This window comes from Mauremys mutica, chromosome 9 (genome assembly GCF_020497125.1).
Source record: "Mauremys mutica isolate MM-2020 ecotype Southern chromosome 9, ASM2049712v1, whole genome shotgun sequence".
NCBI lineage: Eukaryota > Metazoa > Chordata > Testudines > Geoemydidae > Mauremys > Mauremys mutica.
Window position 1 is genome coordinate 34,335,442 of NC_059080.1, and position 13,886 is coordinate 34,349,327.

The 13,886-nt window shown below is 39.2% G+C and overlaps 1 long non-coding RNA gene across 1 annotated transcript in view; it reads right to left on the reverse strand.

Moving 5' to 3' along the window:
- LOC123376924 overlaps nt 1-13,536 on the reverse strand; it is a 29,650-nt gene extending 16,114 nt beyond the window's left edge. Inside the window, exon 1 of the long non-coding RNA XR_006581992.1 lies at nt 13,411-13,536. This is a non-coding gene — a long non-coding RNA (uncharacterized LOC123376924). The remainder of the gene's footprint in view (nt 1-13,410) is intronic.
- Between the last annotated feature and the right edge of the window lie 350 nt (nt 13,537-13,886).

Sequence of the window (13,886 nt, forward strand, 5' to 3'; positions counted from 1 at the left end):
TTAAAAATTAGTCAATTACCTGTGCTGGGAAGTTTGCCTTACACCTTAAAGACAACTGGCAAACTAGTGAAAATGAACTTTATTGTGAAGATGAAATTTCTTTATGTTTATATGTGCAGAAATAAAAAGACCTGCCATTGGTAGGATATAATGATAAGAAAAGTTCTGAGTACAGCGACAAGAATTTCTGCTACCCTGTTTCTCCTCTAGAGAAGCGGAGTGTCAAACCAGTTTCAGAGGGTTATGACCACCCTCCCTTTCTTTATGAGTACGTGGGAGGGGAACATGCAAACTTTCTCTTGTAATTTGGGGGCTAAAAACTTTCCATACCATGTCAGAACATTCTGTGCAAAAAGCATTTTCCTTAACTGCTGCTTCTGCAGCTGTCTAGTAATGAACCTCTGGTTCAAGTATCAACTTGCTTGAATTTGCAATGTGCACTGCCAGTAGGAAAGTGACCAATTTCAGCCATTTTATCAACCTTTGAGTCTTTAGCTGAGATCCAGAATAAAGCACCACTTATTGTACTAACAGTTAAAACAAGTTGGAACAAGGAAGCTTTGTACTTTCCTCATGTTTCACTACCTAATGGAGCAATGATAATGCTTCAGCTGAGTGGACATTAATGGAAGCCATCTGTGTACATTCTCACTCCTTTTCAAAAAGCCACCTCCATCGTGTCCTTTGAAGCCACTACTTACACATAATCCCTGTAACTGGTTTCTCCAGCAACATTTTTGAAAAAATGTGTTGAAATTATGTTGACCCTGATCTGTATCCATGCCCTTTATTAATAGTCTAGACAAAATGACTACAGTGTGTTACTTTTTAAGGATCCCAGACTTTATAGCTTTGCAGCTGCTCTTAGAACCAACCAAAATGCAAAGTTTCAGAGTAAAATCTAATCCCAGAAAAAAAAAGTATTGTGCAGATAGAACAGGTCTACAGTAGAACTTCTGTGTTCCTTTTCTGGCTATCATCCACGTGACTTGTCAGCCTGGGTGTAGTTGGGGGGAGGGCAATGCCTCCCTACCCTCCAAAAAATTGCAAGCCTCAGGCATGCATATAATTTGCCTCCTCCCCCAGACTCAGCTCCATTGGCCTGACAGGAGCTGCTCCCTGCAAATATAGAAGTCAAACTACACTTATGTTTATCAGCTATGTGTGCACTTAATAGAACTGTATAGAGCAAAGTGTGTACACCTACACAATGCAATGAAAGGCTCCAGCAGAGGGGAGCTGCTGTAGCCTATCCCTTCTGCCTCCTTGCTGCTGCAGCTGTCCCTTGCAGTGGGAAGGCAGCAAGACACCCTATTGCTCAAAATAGCAGTGGCGGGGAGGAACTGCTTGGGCACATAGAAAGCCTTTGTAGAATATACACCTGGGTTCAAGCATGTGGAGTGCTCTAGTTTCCTAACCTGTGCTTCACCGTCTACATTGCTATTTATACCCGTGATAGCTGGGCATGCACTATGTGTACTCTACATGCTACTATTAGTGTAAATTAACAAATTCAGCCAAACCACACAACCCTCCTCTGTAATACAGCAGTATTTACCCACCTCACAAGCATTTTGTGAAATCTAATTAATGGGTGCCTGTGAAGAGCTTTGAGATCCAAAAGGAAACAATTGCTTTATAATGCAAAATTAATGAAAACTTCTTGTATAGGAAATTGAGGTTCTGCAACACATGAGAATCCATTTCCTATAAGAACTAATACTGCATGCATCAGTCCCAGAGGTAAGAAAAATTATCTATAATGGTCTAGAAGCTCAGCTGGTATAAACTGGCATAGCTCCACTGAAGTTAATGAAACTACTACAAAGTACGCCGGCGGAGGATTGGACCAACCCTGCTTACAATATTATTCATTGTCATCTCATCTCCTTAAATAAAACCTGTAGGTTACAATATATGCCCAACAAATTAATCTAATTTCAAGAATTGATGTGGACTCACAATTTCTATTTAAAAGTAACAGTGACAAGCAACACATTTTCTGCTTAACATTTTTCATCCTTCAAGTCTCAGAGCACTTGTTTCACAGAAGTAGACAATGCTTCTCATTTTACAGAGGCACCATATGTCAACAGACAAATTTCCAAAAGAATATATTTTGGGGATGCCCCAATTTTTGTTCATACCACCTGAGACATCAGGGAGCTGATTTTTTTTAGGGACAGTAGACATTTTTTTCACTCCGATTTTTGCATGATTGGCACTTCTGAAAAATCATGCCCAAGATGTTTCAAACTCTGTACCAAAAAAAACCAGTGGCTGCATCTGAAAATACTGGCATACGTGACTTGCACAATCTTTAAACAGCAGATATGTGGCAGAGGTGAAAATAAAGCCTAGCACCATATTAGCTGATAATCAAGGCCTCCTGTCTTGCCAATTCACCTAATCTTTGAATAATTGTCTTTTAAACTGCCACCACACTTTTTAGACACACTGTAGTCTAGATTAAATTACCATATAGTGGGTGCAAAAATTGTTGCAAGACCATACACCAAGAATAGTTATCAGTGGTTTATTTTCAAACTAGGGGTCCCACAGAGGTCTGTCTTGGCTTCAATATTTTCCTTCATGACTTCGTTAATGGAATGGAGAGTATGTTTATAAAAATTTACAGATGATACCAAGGTGGGAGGGGTTCCAAGCACTTTGGAGAACAGGATTAGAATTCAAAATTACCTTGACAAATTGGAGAACTGGTCTGAAATGAACAAGGTGAAATTAAATGAAGACAAGAGCAAAGTATTACACTTAGGAAAGAAAAATCAAACACCCAATTACAAAATGGGATATAATTGGCTAGGCGGTAGTACTGCTGAAAAGGATCCGAAGATTATAATGGACCACAAATTGAATATGAGTCAACAAAGCAATGCAGTTGCAAGAAAAGGCTAATGTGTATTAACAGGAGTCTCACATGTAAGACACAGGAATTGTCTGGAGGTAGTCAGGCCTCAGCTGAAGTACTGTGGCCAGTTCTGGGTGGCACACTTCAAAAAAGATGTGGACAAATTGGAGAGAGTACAGAGGAGAGAAACAAAAACGAAAAAGGTTAGAAAATTGACCTATGAAGAAAGGTTAAAAGAACTGTCATGTTTAGTCTAGAGAAAATACTGAGAGGGACTCGACAACAGTCTTCAAATATGATAAGCGCTGTCATAAAGCGGATGATGATCAATTGTTCTCCAATGTCCACTGAAGGTAGGACTAGAAGTAATGGGTTTAATCTGCAGCAAGGGAGATTTAGATTAGATATCAGGAAAAACTTTCTAACTATAAATATAGTCAAGCACTAGAACTGGCCAGGGCTGCCCAGAGGATTCAGGGGGCCTGGGGCAAAGCAATTTTGAGGGCCCTTTCCATTAAAAAAAGTTGCAATACTATAGAATACTATATTCTCATGGGGGCCCCTGCGGGGCCTGGGGCAAATTGCCCCACTTCCCGCCCCCCCCCCTCTCCCCTGGGCAGCCCTGGAACTGGCTTTCAAGGGAGGTTGTGGACATTCCCATCCTTGGAGGTTTTTAAAAAAAAAGGGTAGACAAACACCAGTCAGGGATGGTGTAAGTAAACTTGGTCCTGCCTCAGCACAGAGGACTACAGTGGTCTTCTTGAGGTTCCATCAAGTCCTATATTTCTGTTATTCTATGATAACGTTAATATTTCAAAATCACTATTCTGATCAACAGCAATTTTCTTGGCTCAGCCTTAAATAGATTTACAAAGACCTTTTTCCTTTCATTAAGAACTACAGTTCTGTCCCGCAAAATATAACAATTTCAGTTCAGGAGTATGCAACTATTTTCTTTCTGTTCGGATTATGTATTCACAGCTGACTCCATACTCTCAAGATTTGAGGTAAATTTTGAACCCAGAAACTCAAAGTAAAACTAATTAAAATTCAGAATTTCAACTGATTTTTTTTTTATTAAAGTACAGGGTAAGCTCCATGGCAATGATTTGTAAGAGTGACTGGTGAGAGCTGGGAAACAAGTGCTTAACTTGCAGCATCTAATACAGGCCCTTTGGCTTCAATTAGATTTACGCATATGCTTAAATACTTTCCCATATGGCAAAGTGATTATGCACATGGTTTAAATTAAGCATGTCCTTAAATGTTTTCCTGAACTGGAGCCGATTTCCCTGGAAATCCTTTGCAGGAAAAGTAGTGAAAGTTCCATTGTTTAGTCATTTGACACCAGATATTGGAAAAATCAATGAAAGTACTCAGCACCTCATAGAACCAGGCCCCTACAGCTAGGATGGTCAAAGCCCCAAAATATCATGAGTAACACAAGTTTGCAATGACAGCTGAGGGGTAGAGAACTGGGTGAATCAGTGTGCTGTCACTATTTCTAATTCTTTGGACAGCAGGCCAAATTTGCAGATGCAACCAAGGTAACAAGAAATTCATCATGGGAGGTCAAAGTGTCAATGAATCTGCCAAGATGCAAGAAACCATTCTGATTATTATCACTATCTCAATTTAGTCTGAAAGTTCTGCTATAGAACAAGTGAGGTTAGAGAGGGTTAAACTTGATACTGTCATTCTAGAGATTATTGAGACACAAATAACCCTTTGAATTGTTTCAAATAAGATGAATAAGCACGAGCTGAGACAATGGTGATAGAGGGAGGGCACAAAAAGGAGGGAAGCTCCAAAATGCAACTCTTAGTTGTTTTGACATACTCCAAAAGCTGAGGGGGATTTTCTTAGAAATTTAGGCCCCAATCCTTCAAAGGACATGGACCCTTGTACCTATGCAGAGCTCACTGAAATTTATAATCGGAGTCCATTCATCCAGAACTCTCACAGGATCAGATTAGTTATAAATGTATTAACAGCAGTTTTCATTGGGTAAATTACAGTAACTCCTCACTTAATGTTGTAGTTATGTTCCTGAAAAATGTGACTTTAAGCAAAACGATGTTAAGCAAATCCAATTTTCCCATAAGAATTAATGTAAAGGGGGGGGAGTTAGGTTCCAGGGAAATGTTTTTCACCAGACAAAAAAACTATATATACACATACAGTACAAGTTTTAAACAAACAATTTAACACGGTACACAGCAATGATTGTGAAGCTTGGTTGAGATGGTGAAGTCAGAGGGTGGGATATTTCCCAGGGAATGCCTTACTGCTAAATGATGAACTAGAATTTGGCTGAGCCCTCAAAGGTTAAAATATTGTTGTTAATGTAGCCTCACACTCTACAGGGCAGCACAAATGGAAGGAGGGGAGACAGCGTGGCAAACAGAGACAGAGAGACACACCCTGTGTGAGAGAGAGAGATGTGCATTGCCCCTTTAAGTACCTTGACACCACTCTAAGTACATTGCCTTTTTAAGTAGATCAGGAAGTTGAGACAGCAGCAGTGGCCAGCAAGCTCCCTCCCTCCTGAGCCCTGTCATGTCCCCACCCTGCTGTATGGAAAAGGGGTAAGTGGGGTGCAGGAGCAGGAGAGAGGGGGACACCCTGACATTAGTCCTCCTCCATCCCCCCCTTCACAGCAAGCAGGAGGCTCCCGGGAGCAGCTCCAAGGCAGAGGGCAGGAGCAGCACATGGCAGTGGGGTGAAGGACAGATGAACTGCCGGCAATTGATAGTCTGTTGGGCGGCTGCCACACAGGGAACTTAGGGGAACGGGGAGCTGATGGGGGCTGCCGGTCCACCCTGGTTCCAAGCCCCACCAGCTAGCTGCAATGGGCTACTCTTCCTGCAACCAGTGGACAAAGAGGTGGCTGCCAAACAATGTTATAAGGGGGCATTGTGCAACTTTAAATGAGCATGTTCTGTAATTGATCAGCAACGAAACAACATTAACCAGGAATACTTTAAGTGAGGAGTTACTATTCTTACTAAAATACGCTAGATATACCGGAAATGACAGCTCTAAGAAAGAGATACGGCAAATGGAAGAGATATATTCTGACATCATCTCATATTTATTATCACCAGACTTCTTTCTCTAGGAGTTAGCATAGACATAGAGAGGATCTGCAGATGTTATAGCATCAGTGGTTACTGCTGCAGTAACAAGTTCTGGTGTTCCACATTGAATCCCAGAATTACAGTCAAGACAATAGACTGGAGAATGAGATGAAAAAAGATACATTGGCAGTAGAAAAGGAATATGTCAACAGCCATATTTGGGGGCAGGAAATAGGGAATAAAAAAAAATCAAAGGAGAAATGTTCTGGAGGGGTGAAATTACCAGTTAAGTAAAGTAACTAAGAGAACATAAAGAATAAATGGTGGAAGCAGTGAGAGAGAAAAATCACAATAATTAATAGAACTCTGATAACCTAAGCATAATAAAAGCAGCAGGAGAACGAGAACTGTACAGCACAAGCAGAGGGAAAATGGCAATGGATAACTAGGATCACTAAAATCTGCAGTCAACTCCAGCCCATTGCTATCTTTAAACAAACAACAGAAATAGTGTAAATGAGTTGCAAACGAATGGAAAAGATACAAATCAAATATACATTGCAAAAATATGCCACTGGGTTGTGAACAACACCTATTATACCCTACTTAGCATGATATCTTAAAGTCATGAAAAACGTCATGACTATAAATGACCTTCTCCTAAAAGAACTTCAGAATCAAAACACTATATTCTGCCTGTGTACATGGGTAATCTTTATATAAACACAAACCTGTCTCAAAAGACTTCTTCCTAGTTTTGATCAGGCCATTTGTACCTGAAGTCATTTGTAGTATCGTTTTGTTTGATTTCATCTGTGCAGCTTCATCTGCTTAGAACATTTTCTTTGGTCAGGGTTTTGACACCTCTGCGTGAGATATTGTTTAACACCTCATTAGCTGGTATACATATGCTAATAATTGCTCTTTAGCACCTGTTTACACCTTTGCTGCTGTTCAGACACACACAACTATCACAAAAGATCTGCTTATGCCGCTCTTTCTGGTATTTATGAAACTGCTTGGAATAAACTGTTCACCATAGAAATTATGTTCACAAAGTAACTCTGGCTGTGTCTAATTTGTGGAAGTTTGGCACAAATTTTCCACCTCTTCAGAGAAACTGGTGGAAGATGCAGTGTAAATCATGTTCCCATGGCCAGAACCATTTTTACTCTTTTAGTTACACTGTGGAAAAGCAAGTCAAATAGAAACAATGGTAAAGAAATGGCCCTGGCAGCAGGAGACTTATCTGCAATGCAGCTCCCAAGGGTCCTAACCCTGATTCTTATATAGTGGGAATTTACTGGCAAATTTTTGTATAGTAGACGGGGCTGAAAATGTGGGCTAAAACATCACAGTTTTTAAATTCAGCATGCTTTATTCTAGCATAATTTATAGAGATATGATTAGTCCAGATATAGTACTAATATTAAAAGAGGCAATGAGAGGGGTAGAAAATATTAATACAATTAACAATATTTACAACAATTTATATCCCAGAATGTGCTGCAGACTGCCTCACATGCAGAGAGATTGCTTTATCCATAAACACTGAAACACAGTCTACTGCTGGGGTGGGCCAGGGGTCATTCTGTATTTCCAATACTACACAATGTTGTCCCCGTCCTTTATATGTGTACGCAGATTGATAATACTAGCTACTTGCAATGAAACTTCAGGTGAGTTATAATAGTCTATCTTACTGAGAATTTTTTTCCCCTAAAACTTGATTCTGCCATGACTTATTTAATGTATACTATTTTCAGGTCTCCTATAATCACATCCTTACTATGGGCAAAATCCTGTTGAGCAGGAGTTCTAGGTAAGAACCTCTTCCACTCTCCTCCCACAGCCATGTTTTACAGTTCTTCTACACTCTCTCTCTCTCTCTCTCTCTCACACACACACACACACACACACACACACACACACACACACTACTCCACAAGCCTTGCAAACAGAGCTTGTAAGTTCCTTGAACCATGTCAATAACTGCAAATGAGCTTACAGAAACCATAGCTGTTGTTTAGAGTTTACAAGGTTGACCCATACAGAGAAGCACAGCAATATGAGAGTCATGAATGGTCCATAATGGTCAGCATAGAGTCACACTGTTGTGTAACAGGGAGCCTGAGAAGAAATGCAGAGACTGGGTCATTTGAGTGAAGGGCCCATGTCACTTGCAGGTTGACTCAGTTTTATGGGACTCCCTCACTGATGTTCAGGAGCATGTTCAGAGCTAGGGGCAGAATGTCCCTGCATATTCTGTGTGGGTGGGTTTGCCAAAAACTAAAAAAAACCCAAACCAAACCAAAACCCTGACACTCATAGCCAGCTGAATGCCGTTGAAAGAAACTGAAGCTGAACTAGTGAGTTTTTTTCCACACATAAGAGATAATAGGATCAACAATGGGATAGTGAACATCATCTGGGTTCGTTTCAGGTAAACATGCTGTCTCGACAACAAAAACCCGCTCTCCTCAAATCCACCCCAGGCCTTTCTGTTTCCTGGGGGATAAATGGGAACAAATTGTATTAAATCTTGTGAGAACGGACTTATGAAATTTTCAGTCCTACCTGCTTCTGACAACGCTGGGAAAGAATAGCTTTTTGTGTGGTACTTCTTCGCTTCCGCCTCCAGATCTGGTCAGAGTGAGGAAGTACAGAAGACGACAAAATTGAGGAATATTTCAAGATGAAGGCTATACAAACATTTTCCACGGTTCAGTTTGGTTTTGCTTAGAGTTTGAGAAATGCTTAAAGGCTGAATGTTCTATCCATCCTTTATGTAGACAACAATATTTACCCTCCCCAACAAAGATTTTATTGATGGAGTTGAGCAGATTAGAGAGACAACTGAAAAGACTGATAAATATACAATTTAAACAGAAAGATTATATTTCTGTTTTTACTATTCAAAACATAGAGCCTCTCACTATAAAAAAAACTCTTTTTCTGCAATAATTCTTGTGTTTTTTCCCATGGTATCAAAGGTACATACATGAATAGATTACTTTTTAATGTCAATGAATGCAAAGAGCAAAGAGAATTTTTCCCTGGTTGAGGTTGCTATGGTGAAGAAGGTATACGCGAGGAGTCATGGCCAAGAGATATAGTTGGAAATGAAAAAGAAAAGCAAATGCTAGAGAAAAGTAAAGGCACACAGAAAACTTGTGTGGCTGAAACCAGCTCATAATCACATACTTAAATCAAATATGAAGGGTACATTTTTCAGTGTATTAAACTGGGGCACTGTGTGATAATAAGGGGAGTTGAAGTTTCCTAGCTAAAAGCCCATGCACTAGTTTTGTAATTACTACATGAACATTAGGTGCAAATCTGGAAACCTCCCCACACTACAACCAAGTGCAGCATTAGCATTGCATTGATTTACGCTACATGAGTAGGTGGGAAAAAGTGCAGCTATGAGGAGAGTGTTGACAGTTCTGTGTCTGTAATACAGTCGCCCTCAGATATCTTTCCATCCCAGCCTTTTCTCGGGGAATTTTTCCAAATGACTGGGAATTTTCATACAGGTGCCAAACAGTTTACTTAAAATGTTGGCTGTGAATTACCAGTATTGCAAATTATCTTTCCTATCTGTAAGGAGGCAGCCGCTAAATGCAAGTCTTTTGGGGTAGCATGACAAAGCCAACACACTCATTTCTAATTGAAAACATTCAAATGTCCTCAAATTGATGACAACAAAGGAGAACATCAGCTGGGGAAGAAGAATAAGCAATGTTGCAGAAAAGAATGTCTAACCTGCCTCTGCAGAATTAGACACTGTAACCCTGAGAGATTTGCACATTCCTATAAAACATGACACTCACACTTCTACTTCAGTTATTAGAATGGCCTAAATCTCACGGCAAAGGAATAACATTAGTGCTTTCAGGCTTGAGTTCTCAAAATATCTTGTAGCATAATTTGGCTTTATGTTGTTAGCAAGTCTATAGCCAAACTTTGCACTCCCTCCTGAGCTATTCTAGGGTATCTTGTGCAGCTGTGGTATAGGAAACTATGAAGGGACAGAAATTTGCCCACTTTAATTTGAAGAAAGGAATAAATTGCATGCAGCTTGCCAGCTCCTTGACATTAAAAATGATGGGGTCTGACAGTTCTAGGGTTAAGTAGCCACTCATTCAGTACAGCATCGTTTATCTGCCAACAATGTATGTCTCTTGTTGTTACTTCAAAGGAAAAATTCAATAAAAATTTAAATAAAAACAGAGCTGTCAGTGTAATGCTTTAATATTTTAAACCACATGCGTTCCTCTTCCTTTGCAAAGTGCTTTCTTACTTCCTGAAATAGTCCTATAATATACAATTCTCATTATTAAAATGAAAGAAAGCTAGTATCCTCTTTAAACATCTACACTTTCTGAAATACTAACATTAATTTTTAATAGATAGCATTATGAAACAGAGTGCAGTGTTTTAAGAATACTGTAGCATGTTTAAGACCTCTCTACATCTAGATGGAGAGGGTTATAATAAACACACTGCAGTACTCTAACATATCTATGCATATAATTCCATACACTATGCTGCATGGTTAAGCACTCAAGGTTGTGCGTACAATATCAATGATTTCATTTCCTAACTTAAATTGCTCCCCCCATAAATATGCAATTACACACACAGTCTCTCAAATACAACATGTTGTTAGTCTGCAGAGCCTTTGCTTTATACACTATACAAGTTTTGAAATGAATGAAGCAAGGGCTCCCATGTATTATTTAATGTCTGATCCAAAGCCCATTGAAATCAAAGGATCTTGCATTTTCCCTAAGTTTTTCACTGGGCAACTCCACACTTAATGAGTCTAGCAATTAAAAAGCCTGCAATAGATATTGCCAGGATACAGAGTATTACTTTCAAAAGCTTCTAGTTCCATCAAATCCAGTTCAGTTTTTACTAGAACACTAGAAGTCTCTCCCATATTAATGAGTGCATGTCTGTGTGAATTCCTTCTCTCTCACTCTCTCCTGCCCCTTCCATGGTATGTATGTATATAATAACAAAATAGGGGTGTATTTGGGGACTGTTTCTTGTAATTCCAGAACTTAGCTCTGAAAGGTAAATAATTCACAGAAAACAGTTATTGGGCATGTATAGAAGATTCAGAATGTAATGGCTTTAATAAAACTGGGCTCTTTTGTACTAAATTGATAGCATTCACTAAAAATCAAATTACCAGTCTCCCAAATCAATTAATTCATATTAAGAAATAAAATTGTAAAAGGTCATCAAGTTTATACACACACACCCTCCCACACACTTATATTTGATTTAAAAAGTTACTCCCAGACAGAAATAATTTTGTTCCAGGGGAAAAATATTTCATTCCAGAGTAAAGTTTTATAGCTAAGTTACAAATTACAGTACTGAAGTTTTGCAGAGAAAATTATGATGAAAATTGACATTCAACATTAGCTTTACTGGTCCAAATATAATTATTAAAATAATAATCATTAACTAACTCAGGTATATGTTTAGTGCCTTGAATACTTATTCCCCATTAGGTGCAGAAATATCCTCAATGCTTTTTGAGGGAAGTTGTAAACGTGCAAATTCTCTAGTTAGTAAAAGTGTTAACTATAAAATTCTTTGATAAATGAGGAAAGAATGGACCTAAAATATAGGCAATAAAACTCAATGAGTATCTTAAATACTAACAAACCCATTGCTGAGAACCATGGTCACTGAGCTAATATAATTAGCAGCTCATGTAATGGATAATGTAATTAGCTTAACACATTAAAGTTATTGGCAAGGTCCTAGGGACCTTGGCAATAAAAAAAAAACCAACAAGCTTGAACCCGATACAAGCAGTAGGTGTGCACTGACAGCATTCAGACAGCTGTCCCATAACACTCTTAACATCACAGATTCAAGTTTGCTAAACAACAGCTCAACCATTTCCACTGTTTTGCAGAAAACCCCTGCAGTGAGGAAAGCAAAAATACCCATAAGTCAAAACTCCTTCATGCCCGAAATACAGTTATGAAGTAAAACCAAGAACAGCCATATGGGAACACACAAAACAAGACACCAAAACAGTCTTGCACACAAAACCAAATCAAAACCAACTATCAAGCTACAAAACCATGCCTGAATGCCCCACATTGCCTGAAGATACTTTGGAACAGAATTGAGGATGACATGATGTTCAGTTGAATGCTCCTTGACTCTGCATCCAGCCTGTGAGAATATGCCACCTTCTTAAAAGTAAGTGAAATAGAAAGAAATGAGTAATAACCTCCCCCATAAATGGAGCTATATTACTCAGTACTAGAAAAGAAGAAGCTGCAGTCTAGAGCAATAGTCTGCTGTTGTTCAAAAGGGCTATCTTATGGCCGCAGCTGGTTGACTACTGGAGATTTAAAGGGCCAGCTGTCAGAGCAGAGCATGCTGGAAAGCACTGAATCCTCACTGGAAATTCACTGATTTTTTTTTTTTAAAAGAAAAGTACAGGCACAATTTTTTCACCCTCTACCAAATCAGTAATGAGAAAGGGAGGACACAAACTTGACACCAAACAGTAGGTAGTATAAATGGGAGCACAGCAGTAGGGTCCCAGATAACTAGGTACCACTGTTCATTTAATAAATTATGCACTTTACCTAGTCTTATGTTGGACTTTGAATGGAATTGAGGATTGAGAAAAATATGCAGACCCAGAAGGATTTGTTGAGAAGCTGAGCAGACTTGATTGCAAGAAATAGTCACAGAGTAACTTCTAGTTCCCCTGGGCTGGTCTCTGTATACAGTGTTCTTCTTAATTTGCCCTGGACCCTTTTTGAATCACACTTTTCTGGTCTTCCAGTACTTTACCCAATAGAGAATAAGAGTCCCCCAGTTGTGCTGAAAGGTCAAATAATGTCCTCATGCTCTCATTGGTCCCTTCATTTTACTCCTTTCATGTACTTTCCAGAGTAGTGCTTCTTCTTTATCATATAGGTCAAGATTTTCACAAGTGACTAGTGATTTGAGGTGGCTAAAGTGAGACACCCTCAAGGGGACTGATTTCCGTGTTCAGGGACTGATTTATGTGTTAAAATTACCAGGTATGGCCTTAAGTGCCAGAGGTTTCCTAGCCCTACTTGCAGGCTAAGAAGCTCTGTAAAGAAGTGTGCAAGCTGGGCCTTCAATAGTAAGTTTGTAAGGAGCCAGCCTGCATTGAGTTGTGCTTCTGCCTTAGGGAGAAGCCTGCTTTCTCTCTGCTTTTAGTTCTAATGTTAGCATTCTGGATTTTAAAAAACGGAGCAGTGTTACATTGCTTTTATCTAACTTCTCTGTGTGTATGCTGTGAATGAAACAAATATGGTTCTAGGATTGGAATATCATTGTTCTCCACAAACACAAACCAGCAAATTTATAACTTCATTCTTTCACAGTTTTGTAAGTATCAAATTTGCATGAAAACATGCCAAACCAAGGAAAAAATATACTCACCTGCCCTTTTCCAATGCCAGCACTGCTACACTGAGAAAAGGGATAAAAAAGCCAATAATCCTTCACTCAGTTGCTAGGAAACTATAACAAAGTTGCTAAGGAACCCCAGATGGACTGAGTACTGGCTGATGAACCATTTATAAGTGGGGAAGTGTCATTGGGTTCTATGTTAAGTTTGATTTAATTTAATATCTTAATTCATGAGTGAATGGTAGGACAAAAGGGCATGTTAAATAAATAATATGTGGAGATATACTTATCTCATAGAGCTAGAGGAGACCCTGAAAGGTCATTGAGTCCTGCCCCCTGCCTTTACTAGCAGGACCAAGTACTGATTTTTGCCTATGAGCCCTAAGTGGCTCCCTCAAGGATTGAATTAATAACCTGGAGCTTTGCAGGGTAATGCTCAACCCACTGAGCTATCCCTGCCCCCCAAATGTTAATAATATTTACAGCTGATACTAAACTGAGAGATG